At 43.6% G+C, this 417-nt stretch overlaps 1 protein-coding gene across 1 annotated transcript in view; it reads left to right on the forward strand.

Moving 5' to 3' along the window:
• LOC147926831 (NAD(P)H-quinone oxidoreductase subunit 2 A, chloroplastic-like) overlaps positions 1–417 on the forward strand; it is a 4,804-nt gene extending 4,387 nt beyond the window's left edge. Inside the window, exon 2 of the mRNA XM_087489311.1 lies at positions 1–417. This exon is cut by the window's left edge and continues 2,947 nt beyond it. The gene's annotated coding sequence lies outside the window, so the exon portion shown is untranslated.

Here is a 417-nt window from a genome sequence, read left to right on the forward strand (position 1 = left end):
CGATACAATCAAATAGAAAGCCCCGAGGGCGCCATATTCTAGGAGCCCAAACTATGTGATTGAATAAATCCTCCTCTATCTGTTGCGGGTCGAGGACTCCTTCCCCTTCTTCAAACTCCGATTCGTATTTTTCATAGAGAAATCTCTGATCAACGATAGAACAAGATCCATCTTGCATCATATATAAGGGATCCCTTGGTTCGGAGCGAAAAAGCAATGTCACTCGATCATTATCAAACTGACTGCAATCTTTTTCTGTCCGTGAGGATCCCACCAAAGCGCCTTGCACTTCTAATAGGCCATGAACTAGATCCGAATCATTCTCAATGAATCCATAAGAAGTGATCCTATTTTTTTCATCGGGTACGGGTAGAGACCAAAGGTCTTGAGCGACCGATCCGGCAGAACAACTCAAAA

Source organism: Camelina sativa, chromosome 15 (genome assembly GCF_030686135.1).
Source record: "Camelina sativa cultivar CO46 ecotype springtype chromosome 15, ASM3068613v1".
NCBI lineage: Eukaryota > Viridiplantae > Streptophyta > Magnoliopsida > Brassicales > Brassicaceae > Camelina > Camelina sativa.